This window comes from Alexandromys fortis, unplaced genomic scaffold (assembly GCF_014885135.2).
Source record: "Alexandromys fortis isolate MF-2015 unplaced genomic scaffold, M_Fortis_MF-2015_v1.1 scaffold_38, whole genome shotgun sequence".
NCBI classification, from domain to species: Eukaryota; Metazoa; Chordata; class Mammalia; order Rodentia; family Cricetidae; genus Alexandromys; species Alexandromys fortis.
The window spans coordinates 614830-615539 of record NW_026067916.1 but is presented as its reverse complement, the minus strand read 5'-3'; positions in this window follow the sequence as shown (position 1 = coordinate 615539).

The window sequence follows — 710 nt, the reverse complement described above, 5'->3', positions numbered from 1 at the left end:
AAGATCTCTGGCAGTGGAGGAAGTCTCTTTAAGAAAATGGTTTAAACAGTTTGAAATATTCCGTCTTACTTAATTTCTGTAACAGTTGATATATCTGGCTGTCCTTTTTATAATGCAAAGTGAGAACTTTCCCTACTGTGTTTGATAAATGTTGTCCAGGTTCCATTGCCAAGAATGTTGTCTAAAATGCCTGTTTAGTTTTCAAGGATGGAGCTCCACCCTTTACTTGGTTTTAAGTATGTATGGAATGTTATGATAGGACATAGTAATAGTGGTGGTCAGATGTGGAAGTGGTAGGGAGACAAATATACATGTGAAATAAACTCAGTATTTTAATAAAAAAAATGTTTTAGTTTTATTTAATTCTGATTTTGACTCGTTAGCATCCCAATGAATATAACTGAAAGATTTTGAACCACAGTACTTACAGATTCTGGGACTAAAAATCCCTGCCTTCTAGGGTGAGGTAAAGGACAGGCAGGCATGGGTTTGAAGCTGAGGTGCGGATCTGCCGCCCCGCACAGCTCCTTTCAGCATCCCATAGGAGCGCCACAGTAACCAGGGGCGCCACAGTAACCAGGGGCGCCATAGTAACCAGGGGCGCCACAGTAACCAGGGGCGCCACAGTAACCAGGGGCGCCATAGTAACCAGGGGCGCCACAGTAACCAGGGGCGCCACAGTAACCAGGGGCGCCACAGTAACCAGGGGC